The sequence below is a fragment of a genome, unplaced genomic scaffold (genome assembly GCF_019419815.1).
Source record: "Pyrus x bretschneideri cultivar Hongxiangsu unplaced genomic scaffold, Pyrus_bretschneideri_v1 Contig7, whole genome shotgun sequence".
Taxonomy (NCBI): domain Eukaryota; kingdom Viridiplantae; phylum Streptophyta; class Magnoliopsida; order Rosales; family Rosaceae; genus Pyrus; species Pyrus x bretschneideri.
The window spans coordinates 8,613,710-8,629,397 of NW_025999809.1; the positions used below are offsets into that span (position 1 = coordinate 8,613,710).

General features: G+C 35.4%; 2 long non-coding RNA genes across 4 annotated transcripts; one reads left to right on the forward strand and one right to left on the reverse strand.

The window, feature by feature from the left end:
• The first annotated feature begins 3,810 nt into the window (after nt 1–3,810).
• On the forward strand, nt 3,811–10,072 carry LOC103932624. 3 transcript variants are annotated; one of them, XR_001951821.2, is made up of 7 exons: nt 3,811–3,875; nt 4,062–4,137; nt 6,184–6,221; nt 6,544–6,635; nt 6,743–6,851; nt 7,107–7,199; nt 9,827–10,072. It is a non-coding gene; the product is annotated as an uncharacterized LOC103932624 (long non-coding RNA). The 3 variants fall into 3 exon arrangements; XR_007254538.1 differs by having other exon boundaries at nt 6,755–6,851; XR_665025.3 differs by lacking the exon at nt 6,184–6,221 and having other exon boundaries at nt 6,755–6,851.
• Nucleotides 10,073–12,798: 2,726 nt separating this feature from the next.
• Nucleotides 12,799–14,503, reverse strand: LOC103932626. The gene is made up of 4 exons (XR_007254539.1): nt 14,411–14,503; nt 14,178–14,288; nt 13,495–13,573; nt 12,799–13,404 (listed from the first exon to the last, which is right to left on the reverse strand). It is a non-coding gene; the product is annotated as an uncharacterized LOC103932626 (long non-coding RNA).
• Nucleotides 14,504–15,688: the final 1,185 nt, after the last annotated feature.

A 15,688-nucleotide genomic window follows, 5' to 3' on the forward strand; every position in this document is an offset into this window, starting at 1 on the left:
AGGGATGTTCCATGACTACCTATATAAATCCTTCTCCGTCATTGTAATATTAATTCAGATTTTGAGAGTAAAACATAGCCTTTGGCTTGAGAAAAGAATGATTTCTTCTCTTATCCAACTCTTGTGTCTAACTCTAGGGTGTATTAATCCTTACAGTAGCGAGTTATCAACTTTGAGTGTTCACTTGCATTTTCACTTTATGCCCTACTTATCCGGTCCCAAGTTTGTATCAGTGTTCAAAAGATTTGAGTATTTGGTCCAGCGGCGGCGCATTTTCATGCATGTGATCTTCATGAATTGAAGTGGATGATCTAAGGAAGTGAGTGACCATGAATCCTTGATCACCAGGTGACCAAATAAATGAGACTCAAGAATTTATTACTGTTCTTTCTCTACAAATCTTTAAATACATTATATACTGGCCTTCAAACAAAGAATGAATACATATCAATGAATTCCCCAAATACTGAATTTTAACAGCATAACGTACGGGTGATATTCGTGCTGGCTGATTACTGCTGCAGAACAGTTTTCTGGAGCTTTCATTTTCACATGCCATTTAATTACTTTCTTCTTACAATTCCGTGAGAATAATGGGTTCTTCAAACACTGCATTTACGTTATTCATCATCTCACGTGCACTGAATCCATCATCCTTCGCGTAAAATAGGTCCACCACTTTGCTCATATTTGAAGTGAAGTCTTTGCAAGCTCTTGGAACTACGCTACCCTTCTGCAAAACTATTCTCAGCAGTTCTCTTCTCTTGCTGTTTATAATTCTCTTTAACCATTGGCCATGTACTCCTCCATTGTTGGCACCGACTTTTTTAGCAACAATTCAGGTATGTCTACAACAGGTATACTGCTCATACCATTAGATATAAAATATAATAACACTTCTACTCCCTTGCATGAGTGTTTACTCTACAATATCTCTTTTCTAGTTCATTGACAACCTTTTTGAGCGGTTTGAGGAGTTTATTAGGAATATTTATGAATACTGAATTACAGCTGTAATTGGTAAAGAAATTTACCTTGAAGATATGCGTTTCGAAGTTCGTTAGACATTCTGAGTTATTTCTCATCTTTTTTGGACTGCAACAATATCGTTCGACGGATCAGTCATTGATGAGTTATGGTTTGCCATCAATCTAATGCTTCTACATCATTAGGAATGCCATTGGTATTTTTGCATGGACTCTCTCCCTGATGACCTGAATTTAATAAGTTTGAATCGTACATACAGTCACGGGTTTTGGACTCATCATGTTTAACCCAAGTGTTGAGAGTAAGTGGCAAAACGGGTTAGGATTGGGCTAGGTAAGGGTCCGGTTCCCTGAAATTGTGATTGGATTTTCATGGATGCATGTCAAAGCTAAACTAATGGGTACTGTATTGGACATAGCATATCACTAGAAATTGAGTCCGCGATGCCGCGGATTTTAAAACTATGTTAAATTTGTGAAATATATTAAAACATATTCTCATCCCTATCAAAATTCATATACATGATAACATGCAACAAAGAACCAAAGCAGTTTACAAACATGGTACTTGGCCCTCAATATGCAGAGTCCATTCCCCATCTTCATTCAACAAAAACAATTCATCAGTGAATTTATTCATTTTTTTTCTATACCAAGATGAAAGCTTTCTTAAAAAGCATTAATTTCATGAAAACCATTCTTACCTGATGATTATAGAGATATCTGCACCATAACCGCATTCAGACATCCAGTAATTGAAAGTGCAATGATCTGTTGCAATTGGTAAGTAATACTTAGTCACTCAACAATTACCAAATGGACCAAATAATAAAGAAAAAACAATCTTGGTTAATTCATTTAACTAAGAAGAAAGGCTGTGAAGTTCCGAAATGAATATGCAACCATCTTTTGGAATGTCAAAACTTATTTCTCATATTTAACCATGATATATAGATTCTCCGTGTTTTTATCTTTTGGATTACATGGTGATTACTACTTTTCTCCTTACCAAACCAGGAAGCGGAAACATGGGACCCCCATAATCCCCAGCCCTATGTCCTTCACGTGCCTGAATTGTTGAACAGAAACTCAAGAGACTTTTGTAATGTGGTTGTCACTGCCTTTTCCGTCACCTCTTCTTGATCTCTAACTTTGAGTTGTGGTAGATTAGTGGCAAATGGATTCCCCTTTGCAAACTACATTTCAAAAATAAGAAGAAAACATGTTCATAAAAATTGAAAAGTAGTGTTATAGAATATGTTAACGTCAAATCACGATTTTGGCCTGAAACCACTAAAATTGTCGCTTATATTGGAAAGGGTTTAACAAATTAGGCGTGCTTGAGGACACTAATTCTAAAGATGGACAGAACACCCCGACAATTATAAGTTCTATACAAAAACACTCAAAGAGTTTAAGTGGATAACACAATATCTTAAACACAGATCATACGAACAGAAAACATCATTTAGACTTACAATGCCTAATACTACATCATCCTACAGTTGAGATTCATGAACCGGAGGGGGCAATCTAGCTGGGTTCTGATACTTTGATCATTATATGCTAACCGGGGCAAGAGTGGTTTTCCCCATTCCCCCCACCCCAACAATTGAGATTACACCATTGCCCCAACACTTTTCACTCCTCTCACGTACCAATTTGTCTCGTATTTTCGTCTTGGCCATAGATTGTGGGCTCTACTTCTTCAATTAACTTATAAGTGGTAGTTACAATTCCTAGTCTCCCAGACTGTTCAATCTCTCTATTTTTTAACACAATTAAACTTTAACCTATGTCTCTCGATTGCAATGTGACTCAGTCTTTCCCTCAAACACTTTATCCCCTTCGCAATTCAAACCCAATCGACCAATTTAGTGCAACAAAAGCAAGAGGTGAGTTGGCAAACGCATACCTTCGCAAAGCTAAAAGCTTTTGTGGAATTTAAAAGCTTGGTCCAACTTCGTAAATATGCAATGGAGAAAAATATACACCTGAAAGTGAAATATACATTTGGTTAGTTAAAATTGAGAGCATGTATATATCAAAATTAAAGTAAAGAATATAAAAAATGTTTAGCCATTCATGAATTGAAAAAGAGACCTGTTTTTGAATTTTGAAGAAGATCTTCTACACACTATGATTTTAGGGTATTTATTCGGCACCTAACAAACACGGCAAAACATCAGGTTTGAGAAAATTAAAAAAATGGTAGTAAAAATTCATACTTTCTAATGGTTCCTTTCAACTTAAATAAAAGTTAGAATTTTTAATCTGTGTAAGTGCCAATTTATTTCCCGAAATTCATGAACTTCTTCAAATTTTCATTTGGGTAACATGCAATTCAAACAAAAATTAAAACTCTCCATCTGGCTTCCTTAAATGAATGCTAGCATTTGTCTACACATTTTTTGTGTATGAACGCATTTTTGGAAAATGAGAAGGAGAGAGGGGGAGAGAGAGAGAACGTGAGGGGAGTGAGAGGTTTTTGTTTTTGGTAATTTTTTATATTTTTAAATATTAGAGGTATTTTAATATCACCTGTGGGTGAGACTTCAATAAAAAAAAGTAAAATTTGGATTTGTGAAATTACATTATTGTCTATCATTTTTTTTGTGTTATAGAAGACTAATTTATCTTTTCATCCTCTTTTGATTGATAAAGAGGATTTTATTAATTAGTAGAAATTACTTTAGTCTAAAGTCAAAGGGGGAACGGCACTGTGCAATTTTGGGTTGATTTCAGTTTATTTACAAAATTGCCACCCTGTGGATTTCAACCCAAATTTCGTTTTATCTACAAGATTGCCACTGGGCTTAAGAACGGTTTAGGGAGAAAAAGTAAGGGAGCAGCTTCCAATCACTTCCCTCTCTCCCTTTGAAACAATCAGTAAGCCCCTCTCTCTCTCTCTCTCTCTCTCTCAGTTCAATCAATTCAATTACACGATCTGTATAAATTCTGAGCTGATATACATATACTCTTAAATTCTTGATTTAATATCAAATTTGCTTTTGAAAAACGACTTCTTCTTTTGTTTGGCGATGTATTCTAATAAATTTTCTGTATTTTGGGTAGGTTTATAATCCCATTTAGCAGAGTTATGTCGCTTCCAAATGAAGAAAATGATAAATCCTCTTCTTCTGATGCTCAGGTATTTCCCCGTTTACGTTCAAAACAACACCCTTTTGTTTCTTTTTGCATTTGGGTTTTTGCGGGTTCTGTTTTTTTCTTTCTTTCTTTGTTTTGTATTTCTAATTTATCGTTTGCTGCTGGACAATGGTGATTGTATGTTTTAATTTGGATGTTTTTCTGATTTTGGGTTGGTCACTTTTTTTGGGCTGCTTGAGAAAATGTGATCCCATGTTTTGATTGAATGAAATAATTAAGAGATAAAAAAGAGTGGAGAATTAGCGTCAAGAATAGTGATGGAAAAAATGAGGAAAAAAAGATAGATGTGGAAGAAAGGGGGGGACTGGAAATCGAGGAAAGTGAAGAGAAAAAAAAATGGGGGTTAAGTGAGCAGCCAAAAGAGAAAAAATGAGGAAAAAAAAAGACTTAATGTGGGGAGTAGGCAAAAGAGAAAAGCAAGAGAAGGGAGACAGAACAGGAACAAGGTGTGGTTTTGTTGTTGGTTTTATCCAAATTTTTTATTTGGAATTTGATTTGAAGCTTATGTCTTTTTAGTTTAGTCTAATTTAGTGTTGGTTTATCTAGGTTTGTAGCTAATTTAATGTTAATGTTGATCTAGGCGTTTTAATTTGTTGTGAACTCATATGGGTTTCGTTTTTTAATAGTTATTTTACAGTTGCTAGGAATGACTTTGGCTTTTATATTGGTTTGGGTATTTTTTTTTTTTTTAATTTCATTTGAAGGTTTAGTGTCATTATACACCTTTGCACCACTGTTTGTTCTGTTTTTCTCGGTTTCTGTATATAATTTTGGTAGAATTAAAGTGTTTGAGACTTAATTGAATGTAAGTTTGGTTTGATCACGATGGGTGTTTGATGTTGGGTGTATGATCCTTAGGTCCAATGGAAATGTGTAATTCCCATCTTCCAGTGATAAGCTTTTAGGAATTTACAAATTGTGGTTCATAAAGATCATTCACTGTATAGAAGCATTATGATTTCTGGGATTTGATATTTCATTTAGTTTTGTTATGTTTGGAATATAAGAGCCTGTTTGGTACTCTACTTGAATCCAACCTTTTAAACTCAAAAACAATTTTCAAGTTTTAGGCTTTAAAGACTTGTTTGGTATGACTATTTTCAAAAACTGAACTCAAGACTAACTAAAAAATATAGTCTATTCTCTAAAAACACAAAAAATGAGTTTTTAAACTTAAAACTCATTCCTTTCTTTTCTCTCCCTCATCCCCTCACTCCAAATATATCTCTCTTTTCTTCTTTCTCTCTCCCCCTTCTCTTTTTTTTTTTTTTTAACCTTTTTCATCCCTCTTCCAATCCGCTCTCTTTATTCTCTCGGTTCTTTCTCTCATTCCTCTTCTTCTCTATCTCCTCCGATCCTCTCACTTCTTTCTCTTTCCTCCAATCGTCTCTTACTTTCTTTTCTCCTCTCTCCTCTTTCTCTCTCGACCCCATATTTTTGGATCTCTTTGTCCAGTTTGAGTTGTAAGATTTAAAATTTTTAAATCTCATACCAAACAAATTTTTGAGTCCTAAAGAAAATTGTTTTCATGAAAAATTCTTAAGAAATGTTTTGAGAAATTATAAAAAATTTCAAATAAGATACCAAACAAGCCCTAAGTTTTTCAAATGGTTTGGCTCTTCTTGGGCTGTGCTATGCAAGAAGGTTATTGAAAGAATTTTTACAAAGGGTTCATTGAAGAGCTCTGTGTGTTTACCGTAAGGTACGGTGTTCATCAATCTCAACTTTTAATTTGTTTCTCAATTTTTTGTAGTTTTGGATTTGTAAAAACTCTCGATCGAATCGGTTACTGGCATGGTCCCTTACAGGAGAAAAAAGCTTCATTTTTTTTTTCTTAAAATTATAGTTTTTGTTAATTTTTTCACAGAGGAACTCAGGTGGTAGCTATATTACTAATTAGCTACAGAAGTTATATATTCTTATGAGTACGCTATGAATGCTGGTTTGCTATGTCACTTTTTGGGATGATATTACTATAATTATATAGGAAAAATTGGATTGATATTATTGGTTTGTAACTTTTACGCAGAAATACAAAGTACCCAGAAATCTGAAGTGGAAAAGAAAGTTATCCATCTCTTTTTCTTCGTTACCTCTTTTTCCATTTTTGGGCGACATTTTGTGCTTCATAATTGGCTTTAATACAAAAAATTTAAGCTACTAAACCCCCATATGGTTTTGTTTGATTGATTGTCTATTTAGGGTGTTTTTTAGTTTTGCTTGCTGGGTTCAGATTCATTTGGGTTTATATGTGATTTCCAGTCGATTATTTTTTTATTAGTTGCAGATCATATTTAATGTGGAAGTTTGAATCTTTGTGGTTGTTTCAGTGTAGTTCTTGGGTACACACACATTTATCCAATGAATATGTTCATGACATTGTTTTTAGGGGATGGACAGAAGTCCCAGGCAACAATCTCTTTGTAATCATCGCCGGGAAAATATCGTGGTCATTTTGAGCTCGGATTCAGCCAGCATGTAGTAAGCGTTTCTTTTTCGATTACTTTCATTTGTTTATTTGTGAATCAAAAACTTTTTTAGGAATAATGAATGTCACAATTGTTGATAAATTGATACTTTGTTTGGAGCTTCAACTGTAGATCTGTGCAATTCTCAAGGACCTGCATTAGCTCCTCTCCCTGATCCTCCTAATGATTACGACACATATTACTCAATGAATCAAGCAAGATCCACAAGGTTGTAGTTGATTATGTTTCTTTTCGGTTTACTAACAAACACTCATTCAGTTACTCCCTAAATTTTGATGGCAATGGTGATAACCTTCATATGTACAGAAATTGCTTACCCTATTATCAGTGTTGTCGTTAACCTCCGACAAAAAAAATTCTTTTTTCATAAGCGTTGTCTTATATTAGAGTTGCAATAATCTTTCCATACATGTTGTCATACCCCATGAGCTTGCCAAAGGTACTGACTGGTTGCCGATTTTAGGTTCATGTACATATGTGACTAGCGGGTCAAGTTCCATAAGGAGGTGGAAGCAGAAGAATTGGCGTCACCCTTCAGTTTTTCAACCAAAAGGAGGTAACCTTTATAAATGATTTATACAAGCTTCTCTGTTTTGTATCTCTGAAATTTGAGTTCTTTGACTAAAACTGTGAATAGTGATTGGTAAATATTTCTCTTTTTTTTTTTCTATGGGCCATATGTGTTCTATTTGGGTTGTATTTTGAGTCATGTAATTCAAATTGCAAACAAAAGGCTAAAGAAGATAAATCTAGTACAAGCTCTCATGGAAAAGTTGAAATTGAAACTACACTATGGAATGTTAAATATTTAGTCTAAATCTGAAGACCGAAAGTAAAATAACCACTGAGTAGAGTTAAATTTTTAGCCTCAAATATCCTTAGGCGGACGCAAAATTTTGACCTCAACATCCAATTTAATTTCAATTTTGATAGGGTAAAGTACAAAAAACTACCTCAACTATTGGTCTCACAACACTTTCATACCTCATCTTTTTTAAAATGATAATGTCATATCTTATTTTACGAATTTGTGCCAATGTCATACCTCTGTTAGTTTTTCTGTTAGTTTTTCTGTTAAGTGCTGACGTGGCTAGATACGGGGGTCACTCACTAATCCAATTGGATTAAAATATAATTAAATATATATTTTAATAATTAAAAATTAAAAAATTAAAAAAATTATATTAAATCTCTCTCGCTCTCTCCTCTCTCTTCCCCCTCTCGCCTCTTTCTTTTCTCTGCATCCCCAAAACCCCTTCCCACCCGACCCCCATCCCCTTTCCACCGGTCCCCCCCAACATTCCTCCACCACCCTTTCCCCTCTCTTTCGCATCTCCCTCTCTTCTCCACCGTAGTCTCCTTCCTCCCCACTTCCCTCTCTCGTCGTGCCCAGAACCCCCCAAACCCACCTAGATTTTTTTCGCCCGCCCTCCTTTCTCGGATCTACTTGCAAGCTCGGACCCACTTCCCTCTCCCACTCCATTGCCCATTGCCGATCAGTCGTCGTTGCCGTCTCCGAAGCTGTCAAGGAGAAAGGGAGAGAGGGAGAGCTGTCGAGGTTGGGGCCGTCGAGGTTGCCGTCTTCCCGTAACCCAAACCTAGATCCCACCCCAAACCAGCCACTCCCATTCCCACCAGGTGCCTCTCTTCTCTTCCTCCGCCGCTCTCTCTATTTCTAACCTACAAGCATGCATCAAAAACAAAGCACCCACCAATCTTGATAACACACCATTAACAAAAGTTCAAAAATCCATCTTCCTGTTTACCTCAATTTTCTAAGAAAATGGAACCTTCAGAATATCAAAAAAATTCATTTCCTTTCTCCCACATTTTCTGAGCAACCAAACAAAGCAAAACCATTCAATTTTTCCCAGAAAAAAAAAAAAACCCCAAGTTGTATTCACAAGAGACTCGTCAACGGTGGTGGGCGCGGGATTGCTGCTGCATTTTGCTTGGCTTGAAGATGGTGCTGGGCTGCGGGAGTAGGGGGAGGTGGCAGAGGCGGTCCTCAACTTCTGCAAAGTCGACAATGAAGTCGATTACTTGGTAATCGTGGGGCGACAAGGCTGTCAAGGATTCGTAGAAGTATTCGAACCCATATGGGTAGTTTGGTAAGGAAGGGGAGGAGATCAATGGAGGGAGTGGGTACCCGTAGAGGGGTGAGGTTGGTGTGCCGGAGATCGGCGACTTCGATGTCGTCAGTTAGAATGGGGAAGAAGGTGATGGTCGTTGGTGGATGGAGTCGACGATGAAGAGGAGAGAAGGGAGGGTGAGTGCGAGTTGCAAATGAGAGAAAGGTGGGTGGGGTTGCAGATGAGAGAAGGGAGAAAGGGGGTGGATGGGGAATAAAGGGGGTGGATTGGATTTGGGGAAGATGGGAGGGGGAAAGGGGGTGGGTCCCCATGTAAAAAAAAAAATTAAATGATTTTAATTTTTTAGTTTTTAATATTTAATTAATTTTTTAATATTTTATTAATTTATTTAAGCCAAGCCACGTCAGCACTTAACAGAGAAACTAACAGAAAAACTGACGGAGGTATGACATTGGCACAAATTCGTAAGATGAGGTATGACATTGTCATTTTAAAATGATGAGGTATGAAAGTGTCGTGAGACTAATAGTTGAAGTAGTTTTTTGTACTTTATCCATTTTGATAAGTGAGTTAAGAGTTTTTCTATGACCGTATTACTGTGATAAATGAATGACGAATTGGAAATAGTTTCTTACTTACGTTTTTCTTAAGTGTGTACTAAATTGGATGTTGGTTTGGTTATTTCCAAACTTTTCACATGACTTTCATTACCCAATAGAGAATATGAAAACCCTAAACTTAATTTTGTAAATTGATTTTGGTACCTGCAAATGAGAAAAAGGGTAAAGTTTCTTATCCCTTTAGTGTTTGATCCTGGAATTAATTTATCTGTGAGTCCTGGATCCTGTACATTTTGGGTAAATTTCAACGACTCTCTCTTTTCGAATGCCTTTTTATTTTCTATTTTTGTCTTTGAGCTTCTGCTTTTTGGGTTGTATTTTCTATTTCCCAGTTGACTAGAAATATTGAGGGGGAGAGAAAATTTTCTCTTCAATAACTATGCTTCTATATTTCTTAGGGTCTGGTATTTGATTAATTAGAAATGACAGCTTTACTTGATTGATGTTTTTTTTTTTTTAATCAATTTAAGGTACTATGAATTGGGACCCGACAATCCACCATATGCTGCCAAGTTCTACGACTTTTGTGGGGCTGAGGATCCTGAGGCATCTAGCTGCACTGCCAGTTTCCATGTTTCGTATAATGACGATTGATCCATGTAATATGTCTCTTTTAAGTTTCATCATTTCATTCAGTCTTGCTCTTGCGCTGTAACCAAGGTTCTGTATCTCCAATAATCTCATCTCTTTTATATAAACATGAAGTTGATGCGTAATTGGTTTTTTTTTTTTTTTTTCCTTAAGGTCTCTGTTTATTTTCATTACTGTATTAATGTTTTCAGCTGTTGTTTATATAATTACAAGAGGAGACAGATTAATGGCATGAGGGTAAAAAAAAAAAAAAAAAAAAAAAAAAAAGGGAAGGAGGGAAGGATGAGGAATGCACGGGTTGGCCTATTTTGGCCCAAGATTTTTTTTAGTTGGTTTGGGATTTTGTTTATGTTTGGGGTTCTTTTGCCCTAATTAATATTGTTTTGAATTTATGGAGAATTTTGTTTATGTTTGGGGTTGTCATGTTCGAGTATTTAATTTGGTATTTGGTAGGTTACGTTACAGTTGTTGTCGGTTTTCTTAAAGGACAAATCCAAGCGATAATGCCTTTTTTGATATATGTGCAAATGTTAACTGTGTGGGTTAATATTTGAACATTAGACTTAGATGAAGGAAAGCTCAAGGGTGCCAAATTAATGGGGACTTGCCCGAAGTCCAGCACCAAGCCCAAAGGCAAAGCAAAACTTTCTCAGCCTAGATACAAACCACGTGCTTATCATTGAAGTGACAAGTGATGAAGACTAACCTACTACCAATCAAAGAACACTTTTTAGTGGCATTCCAAGTAAAATGTTGATGACTCATTACCCTTTAGATGCTTTCGGGCAAGAGCGAAGTCATAGTAGTCAGGCCAATTGGCCTATAAAAGGAGGAAGTGGCCCCAAAGACAAGGACACTCAACCAATCAAACAAATAAACATACAAACTTTGCTCTCAAGCCAGATTTGCATCCAAAAGCTGAAATCAACCCATATTCAGTCATTTTTAGCGACAAGCTATCTCTTGTCTAGTTTAAAACTCTGCTATCTCCCTTAGTGGCGTAGTATAGATTCCCTTGTGTAAACTTGTTTACCATCCATCCCTTTTTTAGCATATAAATCCCTATAAACTCAAAGAGAAGTGACTGCAAGAAGTTCAACCTTGCTAGATAAGGTGAAATCTTGCTCGAAGCTCTTTGTTTGTTTTCTAAATTTGTAGATGTATTACTTAATGCATTCTCCATTATGTATTTAAGTTATTTCCATCAGTTTTCCTATTTTAAGAGTTCCATGTGCATCTGGATCTGGTTAGTTTAATGGATATGTTGTCATTAAAATCAATCAAGAACCAAGCAAATGGCTTAAAGGGATATGGACTCTCTTCATTCGAACATACAAGACTATGAACTAAAAATCCTTGTTTACAAGACAAGAAAAAGAACTTAATGTGGACTTAACTCATCCACGACAATCCTTTAATAACAAGAAGTCTGAGTAACTTGGGGAGCAAGAAATCGACTTAAAACACACTTGTTCTACATCTGCTATACTAAGATAGCAGTGACACGCCTAGCACTTAGTTTTGATTGTGAACCTCAATGCCTACACCTAAGGCCCTACAAATGCACCTTTTAGAACTATGTCCTATTCTTGTAGCACATCAACAAGCAAGAGCCCGACTACACATCTAAAGTGCCAATCCCTTGAGAAGCTGTGCTGAGTTCTGAGGATCCTTCTCAAGAGAAATCTTCGTCCGAACATTAACACTTAAAGGCTGGGATTGGTGAACATTGATTACTAAAAATGGAAAACACATGTAGCCCTTTCAGACTTGTGTTAATTTGGGTGGAGGGGACTAAAATAGAGTCCAATTGTAAACACTTTGTAGTAATGACTGGATATGTAAATATTGTTTTCAATGTGCTAATACGATGAGAAACATAACTGTTCTATAAATAGTAAGGGAGGAAATATGATGGAAGGTATATCGAAATCTGATGGTCATATGTAGAGAAAAGTCCACATTGCTGATTAACGCATGGTATTTTCAACAAATCAACACTTGAAGTTGCAGGAAAAATAAAAGAATCAATTTATGAGCAGTTGCAAGAATCATTATTCGTAAAAAAAGTTATTGATTCAAATATAGACAAATGAAACTGACTGAAAAAGAAAGGCTTACCAAATGTTGGCCCAAATTGAGCTCAAAATGAGTGTAGTTATGGAAATTCCCTTTAATACTGTGCTGAAGAGATGTAAAAAGTAAATTTATAGACACTAGAATTATATTATGAACAAAATAAGGATAATGCGTGTTTACCTAGTGTTTTTATGTGTAGAAAGAAGTCTGATTTTGAAATGGAGATAACCTTCTTTGGCAATTCTATAGGACACGATCAAATTTTTGTGTGTTTCCAACTTGCCTTGTAACCAAGTTTCTACAAAAACAGATTGAATTAAAGAAAGTAATTAGACCAAGGCATAAGAGATTATAAGAAAAAGAATAGAAGATATAAACCACATATACCACTTATTATACTACTTTGTATTCCGAACACACCTAAAAATATATCGATTTCTAGTGAATGGTTCGGTTCCAATTAAAGAGGGCTCTTCCAACACCTTGAAATGTCAAGAGTTAAAAAAGAGCAAGAAAAAACTAATGTAAGAGCTCTATAAAATTGAGGCTGAGCATATTACCTTATAGGGCCTCTTTAAAATCAGGTGGACCAAGTTCTATTGCCATGGTTTCATCATTCAATTTGTCAACCATCTAGAAAATGAAGAGAGAGTATCTACATATAAGTAAAATCAGAAAAGTAATAGCAAAAAATGAGTTAGTTGTTTAAAACAACGATCTAGCTAAGACAACATCCATGCCTGCATATAATTCACAACTTCTAAGACAGAACAGTGTAATAAGGAATTTCCACCAAGTTCCTTTTCAGAGATCCACCAGCCCCTCTAAAAAATCCCACTTCAATGAAAAGGAAGTTAGGCCACACTATAAAATGCACTACTCCAGCTTTTTTTAAAAAAATGATATTCTAAGAAGCTAAATGCTTGAAGAACCTAAGAAGAAGATAATATATAAATTTATAAAACATTGTAATATTAAATCTACATATACTAAAGTAAAGTTATCGTAAATGCCCAAAAATAAATCTAAACAAAAACCAAATGGTTATCGAACGGTTCCTAAAGGAATACACATTTTGGACTTATTAAATGGAGTTTTCAAGACCTTCGACTAAGTGAAACTAATATACAAATACTAAAGAATAATATCACATAGCCTTACCTCAATCTTCTCAAAATTGATCATGACAACCCCTTTTGTACCACATGGAATATCCCTTACCTACAATGTTGCTAACAGATGCTTTCAAAACTATAATGCATGGAAAGACAGAATCCTCAATCTTCCAAACATGGATTACCAAAGTTACCTGATCAATATGCAGGGTCACTTGAACATATTCAAAATGGGGTGACCAGAGGCAGCTTGAGATGAAAACCTGAAATTTGAAGCAGGCAAAGTTAAAGCCCTATTCAAGAAACTTCTCAATGTACATCAGCTGGATCTGTAACTGTCTTTAGAAGAGCACCTCCTCTCCAATATACCCCAAAATGACCTTCTAGGACTTGGTGCATAATTGATATAGTTGATGATGTTGGAAGAACCGTCTGTAAACATCAAGACGTCCCAGTTTTAAGAATTTAGCATACTAATCGAAGTTCCCCAACTAGCATATCATAATATTTAGCAAAACCACAATCCAAGTCTATTGCAACTATTATTATAGAAAACAAAAAATTCCGAGAAAAACCTTCAATTCGATGCATTATTGGGACATCGTATAACTCTAATTCTTAATCAACTAATACAAATATTAGATAAAGGATTGATGAAGTCACCAGATGCATTTTATTGCACATGATCATGCTTAGCAAACATATGATCATTAATGACATGACAAAAAAATGCATTACGAAACTGTAAAAAACCAAAATTAATACTTTAACACAAATATATGCATTAAGTGGAAATCAAGAACATATACATGAAACTCAAAATAGAGGAATTACTTAACCATAATAAAACCTAAAAGTGAAACAAATTGATGAACAACTGAGTTAGTACTACATATCAAGTGATGGATTAAGCTTGAAGATAAAATGCAATTAAATACACGAATGTCGAAGAAATATAAAGCAAATTCGCAATGACAAAGAAGACCTAGCCGTAGTTCCGAGTTGGAGAGCAAAGTATAAAGTGTGAGAGGGTTACCACGGCTAAAATGGCGAGGAAAGCGAAGAGGACAAGGAAAATGATGGAGGAATCGCCGCCGCTGCCGCCTTGAGGTGGTGGCTAAGGGCAATTATGTGGAATACCTAGTCTCTGCTGGTTTGGATCCATAATTAAGCAACAAATCGCCCAAAACAATCAAAAGACAACTCAAAAAACCCAAATACAACACCCACATCACTCGATAAACGGTGGCCACCAGAAAAAACTAATACCTGAGAAAAACTCAATTGCCATAACTGGAAATTGCGACCATAAAGCCGTTCAAATCCTGACCACAATGTCGTTGAAGCGCTGCAAAAATAACCAAAGAAAAACACAAAGTCATAGCCTGCTGTAATACTAACAAAAAAAAATAAAAAAAATAAGGGGGTGTATTCAATTGGAATTTTGAGGGAATTTAATTCTTTTAATGAATCTGGATGTATTCAATCAGGATTTTAAAGACGTTTATAGCATTTTAGGTGTATTCAATTAGAATTTGATTTTAAAGAATTTGAAAAAGTTGAGGAATTAGAGAGAATTGAAGAGATTTCATAATGTATTTTAAGTTTCCACAAATCTCATATCTTCCCATGAGATTTTGAGGGAATTGAAGGAATTGAATCAAAATTTTACATAAAATCTCTACAAATCAATTAATCTCCATAAAAATTCATGGATTTATAAATCCATTTAAATCTTTGAAATTCCTAATTAAATACACCCCATAAAACATCCCGATTTGGAATAAAAAAGTGCAAACAAAACGGCTAAAAAAAAAAAGAAGATGAAAACCCATCGCCGAAACAACACTACTGCAACAACAAAAACCGAAATGAAAAACCAAAGGTCCAAACGAAAACGAAAAACATAACAAAAACAGAATGAACGGCAAAGAAAATTGACCAACCAAATTAAAAATTAAAAAATCCAGCAAACTCGCATAAAAAAAATTAAAAATTTCTGACAGCAAACGGAATCTAACGGCATGTCAAAGAACTCACCATGATGCCCTGTGGATTAGCAAACATTGTTGGAGAAGAAGAGAGAAGGATAACACACCAGGAAACCCTAGCTTTTTTGGGTAAGAAAACTCATTCCAATCAACCTGAGAAACTGAAGAAGCATACTTGAGTTCAATAAAAATCGAAATTTCAGCAAGCTTTCTCACCTGGAAACGTTGGATTAGATCAGCCCAGAACAAATTCTGATCGAATTAAAAATGGGTAGAAGTTTCTAACCCCTCATTGATTTTCAAGAAAACAACTTCGATAACTAATTCGCGAACAACAAAGCAAGAGGCTGAATCATTTGAACAACCAAAAAGATGAAGCGGTACGGCTAGAGAAAACAAATCGGAGACGGAAGGATAACACCACCACATTCACCCCCAATTATATATATAAATTGCACAGGACTTTCATCTACTTGTCTACAAGCAACATGCTGTTTGCTGTTTCTTTGTCATTGTAAATTAGATTTCTGCATGCTTAACCTCTATTAAGGAAACA